The following is a 12,933-nucleotide window of genomic DNA, read 5'->3' on the forward strand; positions in this document are numbered from 1 at the left end:
CTTAAATTCCCACACAATACATTCCCTTTCTAACGATATTCCAGGGATAATCAACAGCTCTCTTAAATTCCAACAAAACCCATTCCCTTTCTAAAGACATTCCAGAGGGGAAATCAACAGCTCTCTTAAATTCCAACAAGACACATTCCCATTCTAAAGATATTCTAGGGACAATTAACAACTCTCTTAAACTCCCACACAACACATTCCCTTTCTAAAGATATTCTTGGGAAAATTAACAACTCTCTTAAATTCCCACACAACACATTCCCTTTCCAAACATATTCTAGGGATAATTAACAGCTCTCTTAAATTCCAACACGACACATTCCCATTCTAAAGATATTCTAGGGCTATTTAACAGCTCTCTTACATTCCCACACAACACATTCCCTTTCTAAAGATATTCTAGGGATAATTAACAGCTCTCCTACATTCCAACACAACACATTCCCTTTCTAAAGATATTCTAAGGATAATTAACAGCTCTCTTAAATTCCCACACAACACATTCCCTTTCTAAAGATATTCTAGGGATAATTAACAGCTCTCTTAAATTCCAACACAACCCATTCCCTTTCTAAAGACATTCTAGGGGTAATCAACAGCTCTCTTAAATTCCAACAAGTCACATTCCCATTCTAAAGATATTCTAGGGACAATTAACAACTCTCTTAAACTCCCACACAACACATTCCCTTTCTAAAGATATTCTAGGGATAATTAACAGCTCTCCTACATTCCAACACAACACATTCCCTTTCTAAAGATATTCTAAGGATAATTAACAGCTCTCTTAAATTCCCACACAACACATTCCCTTTCTAAAGATATTCTAGGGATAATTAACAGCTCTCTTAAATTCCAACACGACACATTCCCATTCTAAAGATATTCTAGGGAAAACTAACAGCTCTCTTAAATTCCAACAAAACACATTCCCTTTCTAAAGATATTCTTGGGATAATTAACAGCTCTCTTAAATTCCCACACAATACATTCCCTTTCGAACGATATTCCAGGGATAATCAACAGCTCTCTTAAATTCCAACACAACACATTCCCTTTCGAAAGATATTCTAGGGATAATTAACAGCTGTCTTAAATTCCAACACACCACATTCCCTTTCTAAAGATATTCTAGGGATAATCAACAGCTCTCTTAAATTCCCACACAACACATTCCCATTCTAAAAATATTCTAGGGATAATTAACAGCTCTCTTAAACTCCCACACAACACATCCCACATTTCAAGATATTCTAGGGATAACTAACAGCTCTCTTAAATTCCAACACAACATAGTCCCTTTCTAAAGATATTCTTGGGATAATTAACAGCTCTCTTAAATTCCCACACAATACATTCCCTTTCGAACGATATTCCAGGGATAATTAAGAGCTCTCTTAAATTCCCACACAACACATTCCCATTCTAAAAATATTCTAGGGATAATTAACAGCTCTCTTAAACTCCCACACAACACATCCCACATTTCAAGATATTCTAGGGATAACTAACAGCTCTCTTAAATTCCAACACAACACATTCCCTTTCTAAAGATATTCTTGGGATAATTAACAGCTCTCTTAAATTCCCACACAATACATTCCCTTTCGAACGATATTCCAGGGATAATCAACAGCTCTCTTAAATTCCAACACAACACATTCCCTTTCGAAAGATATTCTAGGGATAATTAACAGCTCTCTTAAATTCCAACACAACACATTCCCTTTCTAAAAATATGCTAGGGATAATTAAGAGCTCTCTTAAATTCCAACACAACACATTGCTTTTCTAAAGATATTCTAAGGATAATTAACAGCTCTCTTAAATTCCAACACAACACATTCCCTTTCGAAAGATATTCCATGGATAATTAAGAGCTCTCTTAAATTCCAACACAACCCATTGCTTTTCTTAAGATATTCTAAGGATAATTAACAGCTCTCTAAAATTCCCACACAACACATCCCACATTTAAAGATATTCTAGGGATAATTAACAGCTCTCTTAAATTCCAACACAACACATTCCCTTTCTAAAGATATTCTTGGGATAATTTACAGCTCTCTTAAATTCCCACACAATACATTCCCTTTCTAACGATATTCCAGGGATAATCAACAGCTCTAGGGATAATTCTCTTAAATTCCAACACAACACATTGCTTTTCTAAAGATATTCTAAGGATAATTAACAGCTCTCAATTCCAACACAACACATTCCCCGAAAGATATTCCATGGATAATTAAAGCTCTCTTAAATTCCAACACAACCCACATTCTAAGGATAATTAACAGCTCTCTAAAATTCCCACACAACACATCCCACATTTAAAGATATTCTAGGGATAATTAACAGAAATCATAATTTACAGCTCTCTTAAATTCCCACACAATACATTCTTTTAACGATATTCCAGGGATAATCAACAGCTCTCTTAAATTCCAACAAAACCCATTCCCTTTCTAAAGACACAAGAAATCAACACATTCCAACAAGACACATTCCCATTCTAAAGATATTCTAGGGACAATTAACAACTCTCTTAAACTCCCACACAACACATTCCCTTTCTAAAGATATTCTTGGGAAAATTAACAACTCTCTTAAATTCCCACACAACACATTCCCTTTCCAAACATATTCTAGGGATAATTAACAGCTCTCTTAAATTCCAACACGACACACTAAAGATATTCGCTATTTAACAGCTCTCACATTCCCACACAACACATTCCCTAAAGATATTCTAGGGATAATTAACAGCTCTCTTAAATTCCAACACAACCCATTCCCTTTCTAAAGCTAGGGGTAATCAACATAAATTAACAGCTCTCAATTACAATTCCCACACAACACATTCCCTTTCTAAAGATATTCTAGGGATAATTAACAGCTCTCTTAAATTCCAACACAACCCATTCCCTTTCTAAAGACATTCTAGGGGTAATCAACAGCTCTCTTAAATTCCAACAAGACACATTCCCATTTAAAGATATTCTAGGGACAATTAACAACTCTCTTAAACTCCCACACAACACACTAAAGATATTCTAGGGATAATTAACAGCTCTCCTACATTCCAACACAACACATTCCCTTTCTAAAGATATTCTAAGGATAATTAACAGCTCTCTTAAATTCCCACACAACACATTCCCTTTCTAAAGATATTCTAGGGATAATTAACAGCTCTCTTAAATTCCAACACGACACATTCCCATTCTAAAGATATTCTAGGGATAACTAACAGCTCTCTTAAATTCCAACACAACACATTCCCTTTCTAAAGATATTCTTGGGATAATTAACAGCTCTCTTAAATTCCCACACAATACATTCCCTTTCGAACGATATTCCAGGGATAATCAACAGCTCTCTTAAATTCCAACACAACACATTCCCTTTCGAAAGATATTCTAGGGATAATTAACAGCTCTCTTAAATTCCAACACAAAACATTCCCTTTCTAAAGATATTGTAGGGATAATTAACAGCTCTCTTAAATTCCAACACTACACATTCCCTTTCTAAAAATATGCTAGGGATAATTAAGAGCTCTCTTAAATTCCAACACAACACATTGCTTTTCTAAAGATATTCTAAGGATAATTAACAGCTCTCTTAAATTCCAACACAACACATTCCCTTTCAAAAGATATTCCATGGATAATTAAGAGCTCTCTTAAATTCCAACACAACCCATTGCTTTTCTTAAGATATTCTAAGGATAATTAACAGCTCTCTTAAATTCCCACACAATACATTCCCTTTCTAACGATATTCCAGGGATAATCAACAGCTCTCTTAAATTCCAACACAACCCATTCCCTTTCTAAAGACATTCTAGGGGTAATCAACAGCTCTCTTAAATTCCAACAAGACACATTCCCATTCTAAAGATATTCTAGGGACAATTAACAACTCTCTTAAACTCCCACACAACACATTCCCCTTCAAAAGATATTGTAGGGATAATTAACAGCTCTCTTAAATTCCCAAACAACACATTCCCTTTCTAAAGATATTCTAGGGCTATTTAACAGCTCTCTTACATTCCCACACAACACATTCCCTTTCTAAAGATATTCTAGGGATAATTAACAGCTCTCCTACATTCCAACACAACACATTCCCGTTCTAAAGATATTCCAGGGATAATTAACAGCTATCTTAAATTCCCACACAACACATTCCCTTTCTAAATATATTCTAGGGATAATTAACAGCTCTCCTACATTTCAACAAAACACATTCCCTTTCTAAAGATATTCCAGGGATAATTAACAGCTCTCTTAAATTCCAACACAACACAATCATTTTCTAAAGATATTCAAGGGATAATTAACAGCTCTCTTAAATTCCCACACAACACATTCCCTTTCTAAAGATATTCTTGGGAAAATTAACAACTCTCTTAAATTCCCACACAACACATTCCCTTTCGAAAGATATTCTAGGGTAATTACCAGCTCTCTTAAATTCCAACACAACACATTCCCTTTCTAAAGATATTGTAGGGATAATTAACAGCTCTCTTAAATTCCAACACAACACATTCCCTTTCTAAAGATATTCTTGGGATAATTAACAGCTCTCTTAAATTCCCACATAACACATTCCCTTTCTAACGATATTCCAGGGATAATCAACAGCAATCTTAAATTCCAACACAACACAATCATTTTCTAAAGATATTCAAGGGATAATTAACAGCTCTCTTACATTCCCACACAACACATTCCCTTTCTAAAGATATTCTAGGGGTAATTAACAGGTCTCCTACATTCCCACACAACACATTCCCTTTCTAAAGATATTCCAGGGATAATCAACAGCTCTCTTAAATTCCAACACAACACATTCCCTTTCGAAAGATATTCTAGGGATAATTAACAGCTCTCTTAAATTCCAACACAACACATTCCCTTTCTAAAAATATGCTAGGGATAATTAAGAGCTCTCTTAAATTCCAACACAACACATTGCTTTTCTAAAGATATTCTAAGGATAATTAACAGCTCTCTTAAATTCCAACACAACACATTCCCTTTCGAAAGATATTCCATGGATAATTAAGAGCTCTCTTAAATTCCAACACAACCCATTGCTTTTCTTAAGATATTCTAAGGATAATTAACAGCTCTCTAAAATTCCCACACAACACATCCCACATTTAAAGATATTCTAGGGATAATTAACAGCTCTCTTAAATTCCAACACAACACATTCCCTTTCTAAAGATATTCTTGGGATAATTTACAGCTCTCTTAAATTCCCACACAATACATTCCCTTTCTAACGATATTCCAGGGATAATCAACAGCTCTCTTAAATTCCAACAAAACCCATTCCCTTTCTAAAGACATTCCAGAGGGGAAATCAACAGCTCTCTTAAATTCCAACAAGACACATTCCCATTCTAAAGATATTCTAGGGACAATTAACAACTCTCTTAAACTCCCACACAACACATTCCCTTTCTAAAGATATTCTTGGGAAAATTAACAACTCTCTTAAATTCCCACACAACACATTCCCTTTCCAAACATATTCTAGGGATAATTAACAGCTCTCTTAAATTCCAACACGACACATTCCCATTCTAAAGATATTCTAGGGCTATTTAACAGCTCTCTTACATTCCCACACAACACATTCCCTTTCTAAAGATATTCTAGGGATAATTAACAGCTCTCCTACATTCCAACACAACACATTCCCTTTCTAAAGATATTCTAAGGATAATTAACAGCTCTCTTAAATTCCCACACAACACATTCCCTTTCTAAAGATATTCTAGGGATAATTAACAGCTCTCTTAAATTCCAACACAACCCATTCCCTTTCTAAAGACATTCTAGGGGTAATCAACAGCTCTCTTAAATTCCAACAAGTCACATTCCCATTCTAAAGATATTCTAGGGACAATTAACAACTCTCTTAAACTCCCACACAACACATTCCCTTTCTAAAGATATTCTAGGGATAATTAACAGCTCTCCTACATTCCAACACAACACATTCCCTTTCTAAAGATATTCTAAGGATAATTAACAGCTCTCTTAAATTCCCACACAACACATTCCCTTTCTAAAGATATTCTAGGGATAATTAACAGCTCTCTTAAATTCCAACACGACACATTCCCATTCTAAAGATATTCTAGGGAAAACTAACAGCTCTCTTAAATTCCAACACAACACATTCCCTTTCTAAAGATATTCTTGGGATAATTAACAGCTCTCTTAAATTCCCACACAATACATTCCCTTTCGAACGATATTCCAGGGATAATCAACAGCTCTCTTAAATTCCAACACAACACATTCCCTTTCGAAAGATATTCTAGGGATAATTAACAGCTGTCTTAAATTCCAACACACCACATTCCCTTTCTAAAGATATTCTAGGGATAATTAACAGCTCTCTTAAATTCCCACACAACACATTCCCATTCTAAAAATATTCTAGGGATAATTAACAGCTCTCTTAAACTCCCACACAACACATCCCACATTTCAAGATATTCTAGGGATAACTAACAGCTCTCTTAAATTCCAACACAACACAGTCCCTTTCTAAAGATATTATTGGGATAATTAACAGCTCTCTTAAATTCCCACACAATACATTCCCTTTCGAACGATATTCCAGGGATAATTAAGAGCTCTCTTAAATTCCCACACAACACATTCCCATTCTAAAAATATTCTAGGGATAATTAACAGCTCTCTTAAACTCCCACACAACACATCCCACATTTCAAGATATTCTAGGGATAACTAACAGCTCTCTTAAATTCCAACACAACACATTCCCTTTCTAAAGATATTCTTGGGATAATTAACAGCTCTCTTAAATTCCCACACAATACATTCCCTTTCGAACGATATTCCAGGGATAATCAACAGCTCTCTTAAATTCCAACACAACACATTCCCTTTCGAAAGATATTCTAGGGATAATTAACAGCTCTCTTAAATTCCAACACAACACATTCCCTTTCTAAAAATATGCTAGGGATAATTAAGAGCTCTCTTAAATTCCAACACAACACATTGCTTTTCTAAAGATATTCTAAGGATAATTAACAGCTCTCTTAAATTCCAACACAACACATTCCCTTTCGAAAGATATTCCATGGATAATTAAGAGCTCTCTTAAATTCCAACACAACCCATTGCTTTTCTTAAGATATTCTAAGGATAATTAACAGCTCTCTAAAATTCCCACACAACACATCCCACATTTAAAGATATTCTAGGGATAATTAACAGCTCTCTTAAATTCCAACACAACACATTCCCTTTCTAAAGATATTCTTGGGATAATTTACAGCTCTCTTAAATTCCCACACAATACATTCCCTTTCTAACGATATTCCAGGGATAATCAACAGCTCTCTTAAATTCCAACAAAACCCATTCCCTTTCTAAAGACATTCCAGAGGGGAAATCAACAGCTCTCTTAAATTCCAACAAGACACATTCCCATTCTAAAGATATTCTAGGGCTATTTAACAGCTCTCTTACATTCCCACACAACACATTCCCTTTCTAAAGATATTCTAGGGATAATTAACAGCTCTCCTACATTCCAACACAACACATTCCCTTTCTAAAGATATTCTAAGGATAATTAACAGCTCTCTTAAATTCCCACACAACACATTCCCTTTCTAAAGATATTCTAGGGATAATTAACAGCTCTCTTAAATTCCAACACAACCCATTCCCTTTCTAAAGACATTCTAGGGGTAATCAACAGCTCTCTTAAATTCCAACAAGACACATTCCCATTCTAAAGATATTCTAGGGACAATTAACAACTCTCTTAAACTCCCACACAACACATTCCCTTTCTAAAGATATTCTAGGGATAATTAACAGCTCTCTTAAATTCCAACACAACACATTCCCTTTCTAAAGATATTCTTGGGATAATTTACAGCTCTCTTAAATTCCCACACAATACATTCCCTTTCTAACGATATTCCAGGGATAATCAACAGCTCTCTTAAATTCCAACAAAACCCATTCCCTTTCTAAAGACATTCCAGAGGGGAAATCAACAGCTCTCTTAAATTCCAACAAGACACATTCCCATTCTAAAGATATTCTAGGGCTATTTAACAGCTCTCTTACATTCCCACACAACACATTCCCTTTCTAAAGATATTCTAGGGATAATTAACAGCTCTCCTACATTCCAACACAACACATTCCCTTTCTAAAGATATTCTAAGGATAATTAACAGCTCTCTTAAATTCCCACACAACACATTCCCTTTCTAAAGATATTCTAGGGATAATTAACAGCTCTCTTAAATTCCAACACAACCCATTCCCTTTCTAAAGACATTCTAGGGGTAATCAACAGCTCTCTTAAATTCCAACAAGACACATTCCCATTCTAAAGATATTCTAGGGACAATTAACAACTCTCTTAAACTCCCACACAACACATTCCCTTTCTAAAGATATTCTAGGGATAATTAACAGCTCTCCTACATTCCAACACAACACATTCCCTTTCTAAAGATATTCTAAGGATAATTAACAGCTCTCTTAAATTCCCACACAACACATTCCCTTTCTAAAGATATTCTAGGGATAATTAACAGCTCTCTTAAATTCCAACACGACACATTCCCATTCTAAAGATATTCTAGGGATAACTAACAGCTCTCTTAAATTCCAACACAACACATTCCCTTTCTAAAGATATTCTTGGGATAATTAACAGCTCTCTTAAATTCCCACACAATACATTCCCTTTCGAACGATATTCCAGGGATAATCAACAGCTCTCTTAAATTCCAACACAACACATTCCCTTTCGAAAGATATTCTAGGGATAATTAACAGCTCTCTTAAATTCCAACACAAAACATTCCCTTTCTAAAGATATTGTAGGGATAATTAACAGCTCTCTTAAATTCCAACACAACACATTCCCTTTCTAAAAATATGCTAGGGATAATTAAGAGCTCTCTTAAATTCCAACACAACACATTGCTTTTCTAAAGATATTCTAAGGATAATTAACAGCTCTCTTAAATTCCAACACAACACATTCCCTTTCAAAAGATATTCCATGGATAATTAAGAGCTCTCTTAAATTCCAACACAACCCATTGCTTTTCTTAAGATATTCTAAGGATAATTAACAGCTCTCTTAAATTCCCACACAATACATTCCCTTTCTAACGATATTCCAGGGATAATCAACAGCTCTCTTAAATTCCAACACAACCCATTCCCTTTCTAAAGACATTCTAGGGGTAATCAACAGCTCTCTTAAATTCCAACAAGACACATTCCCATTCTAAAGATATTCTAGGGACAATTAACAACTCTCTTAAACTCCCACACAACACATTCCCTTTCTAAAGATATTCTAGGGCTATTTAACAGCTCTCTTACATTCCCACACAACACATTCCCTTTCTAAAGATATTCTAGGGATAATTAACAGCTCTCCTACATTCCAACACAACACATTCCCGTTCTAAAGATATTCCAGGGATAATTAACAGCTATCTTAAATTCCCACACAACACATTCCCTTTCTAAATATATTCTAGGGATAATTAACAGCTCTCCTACATTTCAACAAAACACATTCCCTTTCTAAAGATATTCCAGGGATAATTAACAGCTCTCTTAAATTCCAACACAACACAATCATTTTCTAAAGATATTCAAGGGATAATTAACAGCTCTCTTAAATTCCCACACAACACATTCCCTTTCTAAAGATATTCTTGGGAAAATTAACAACTCTCTTAAATTCCCACACAACACATTCCCTTTCGAAAGATATTCTAGGGTAATTACCAGCTCTCTTAAATTCCAACACAACACATTCCCTTTCTAAAGATATTGTAGGGATAATTAACAGCTCTCTTAAATTCCAACACAACACATTCCCTTTCTAAAGATATTCTTGGGATAATTAACAGCTCTCTTAAATTCCCACATAACACATTCCCTTTCTAACGATATTCCAGGGATAATCAACAGCAATCTTAAATTCCAACACAACACAATCATTTTCTAAAGATATTCAAGGGATAATTAACAGCTCTCTTACATTCCCACACAACACATTCCCTTTCTAAAGATATTCTAGGGGTAATTAACAGGTATCCTACATTCCCACACAACACATTCCCTTTCTAAAGATATTCCAGGGATAATTAACAGCTCTCCTACATTCCAACACAACACATTCCCGTTCTAAAGATATTCCAGGGATAATTAACAGCTATCTTAAATTCCCACACAACACATTCCCTTTCTAAATATATTCTAGGGATAATTAACAGCTCTCCTACATTTCAACAAAACACATTCCCTTTCTAAAGATATTCCAGGGATAATTAAGAGCTCTCTTAAATTCCAACACATCACATTCCCTTTCTAAAGATATTCTAGGGATAATTAACAGCTCTCTTAAATTCCCACACACCACATTCCCTTTCTAAAGATATTCCAGGGATAATCAACAGCTCTCTTAAATTCCAACACAACACATTCCCTTTCGAAAGATATTCTAGGGTAATTAACAGCTATCTTAAATTCCAACACAACACAATCATTTTCTAAAGATATTCAAGGGATAATTAACAGCTCTCTTAAATTCCCACACAACACATTGCTTTTCTTAAGATATTCTAAGGATAATTAACAGCTCTCTAAAATTCCCACACAACACATCCCACATTTAAAGATATTCTAGGGATAATTAACAGCTCTCTTAAATTCCAACACAACACATTCCCTTTCTAAAGATATTCTTGGGATAATTTACAGCTCTCTTAAATTCCCACACAATACATTCCCTTTCTAACGATATTCCAGGGATAATCAACAGCTCTCTTAAATTCCAACACAACCCATTCCCTTTCTAAAGACATTCTAGGGGTAATCAACAGCTCTCTTAAATTCCAACAAGACACATTCCCATTCTAAAGATATTCTAGGGACAATTAACAACTCTCTTAAACTCCCACACAACACATTCCCTTTCTAAAGATATTCTTGGGAAAATTAACAACTCTCTTAAATTCCCACACAACACATTCCCTTTCCAAACATATTCTAGGGATAATTAACAGCTCTCTTAAATTCCAACACGACACATTCCCATTCTAAAGATATTCTAGGGATAATTAACAGCTCTCTTACATTCCCACACAACACATTCCCTTTCTAAAGATATTCTAGGGGTAATTAACAGGTCTCCTACATTCCCACACAACACATTCCCTTTCTAAAGATATTCCAGGGATAATTAACAGCTCTCCTACATTCCAACACAACACATTCCCGTTCTAAAGATATTCCGGGGATAATTAACAGCTATCTTAAATTCCCACACAACACATTCCCTTTCTAAATATATTCTAGGGATAATTAACAGCTCTCCTACATTTCAACAAAACACATTCCCTTTCTAAAGATATTCCAGGGAAAATTAACAGCTCTCTTAAATTCCAACACATCACATTCCCTTTCTAAAGATATTCTAGGGATAATTAACAGCTCTCTTAAATTCCCACACACCACACTCCCTTTCTAAAGATATTCCAGGGATAATCAACAGCTCTCTTAAATTCCCACACAACACATTCCCTTTCTAACGATATTCCAGGGATAATCAACAGCAATCTTAAATTCCAGCACAACACATTCCCTTTCGAAAGATATTCTAGGGTAATTAACAGCTATCTTAAATTCCAACACAACACAATCATTTTCTAAAGATATTCAAGGGATAATTAACAGCTCTCTTACATTCCCACACAACACATTCCCTTTCTAAAGATATTCTAGGGGTAATTAACAGGTATCCTACATTCCCACACAACACATTCCCTTTCTAAAGATATTCCAGGGATAATTAACAGCTCTCTTAAATTCCAACACACCACATTCCCTTTGTGGTATTCTAGGGATAATTAACAGCTCTCTTAAATTCCCACACAACACATTCCCATTCTAAAAATATTCTAGGGATAATTAACAGCTCTCTTAAACTCCCACACAACACATCCCACATTTAAAGATATTCTAGGGATAACTAACAGCTCTCTTAAATTCCAACACAACACATTCCTTTTCTAAAGATATTCTTGGGATAATTAACAGCTCTCTTAAATTCCCACACAATACGTTCCCTTTCGAACGATATTCCAGGGATAATCAACCGCTCTCTTAAATTCCAACACAACACATTCCCTTTCGAAAGATATTCTAGGGATAATTAACAGCTCTCTTAAATTCCAACACAACACATTCCCTTTCTAAAGATATTGTAGGGATAATTAACAGCTCTCTTAAATTCCAACACAACACATTCCCTTTCTAAAAATATGCTAGGGATAATTAAGAGCTCTCTTAAATTCCAACACAACACATTGCTTTTCTAAAGATATTCTAAGGATAATTAACAGCTCTCTTAAATTCCAACACAACACATTCCCTTTCGAAAGATATTCCATGGATAATTAAGAGCTCTCTTAAATTCCAACACAACCCATTGCTTTTCTTAAGATATTCTAAGGATAATTAACAGCTCTCTAAAATTCCCACACAACACATCCCACATTTAAAGATATTCTAGGGATAATTAACAGCTCTCTTAAATTCCAACACAACACATTCCCTTTCTAAAGATATTCTTGGGATAATTTACAGCTCTCTTAAATTCCCACACAAGACATTCCCTTTCTAACGATATTCCAGGGATAATCAACAGCTCTCTTAAATTCCAACACAACCCATTCCCTTTCTAAAGACATTCTAGGGGTAATCAACAGCTCTCTTAAATTCCAACAAGACACATTCCCATTCTAAAGATATTCTAGGGACAATTAACAACTCTCTTAAACTCCCACACAACACATTCCCTTTC

The sequence above is a fragment of the Oncorhynchus clarkii genome, chromosome 27, assembly GCF_045791955.1.
Source record: "Oncorhynchus clarkii lewisi isolate Uvic-CL-2024 chromosome 27, UVic_Ocla_1.0, whole genome shotgun sequence".
NCBI lineage: Eukaryota > Metazoa > Chordata > Actinopteri > Salmoniformes > Salmonidae > Oncorhynchus > Oncorhynchus clarkii.